Here is a 474-nt window from a genome sequence, read left to right as displayed (position 1 = left end):
CCATTTTATGACTAGATATATCATGTGTCAGCCAGACCACGGTGACTTTTATTTAGGTTACTCTCAAATGCTTATTTTACTAAATCATTGCTATAACTAATTTACATGGGAGAAAAGGTGCTTGTAGGGGGAAATGATTGCCAGTAGAAACTCTATGATTTCAAGATCTGTGTCCCTTCAAAATTTATATGTTAGAATTGAAAGTCCAAGGCAAGGCCTGTGAGAGGTGATTAAGTCCTAAGATTAACACTCTTATGAAAGGGCCAGAGAGAACTAGCTAGGCTACCATCAGCCTTTCCATCTACTCTGCCATGTGAAGATAACAGAAGTCATCTCTTTTGCAATCTCTACCATTCTCCCATGACACAACAAGAGGTGTGGGGACCAGGATTTTTCCAGACACTCATATGCCAGAGCTTTAATCTTGAACTTCCCTAAATCCATATGATAAGAAGTAAATTTCAGCCAGGTGCG

This window comes from Megascapheus bottae, chromosome 14 (assembly GCF_031878675.1).
Source record: "Megascapheus bottae isolate mThoBot1 chromosome 14, mThoBot2.hap1, whole genome shotgun sequence".
Classification (NCBI taxonomy): domain Eukaryota; kingdom Metazoa; phylum Chordata; class Mammalia; order Rodentia; family Geomyidae; genus Megascapheus; species Megascapheus bottae.
This window is presented reverse-complemented; position numbering follows the sequence as displayed.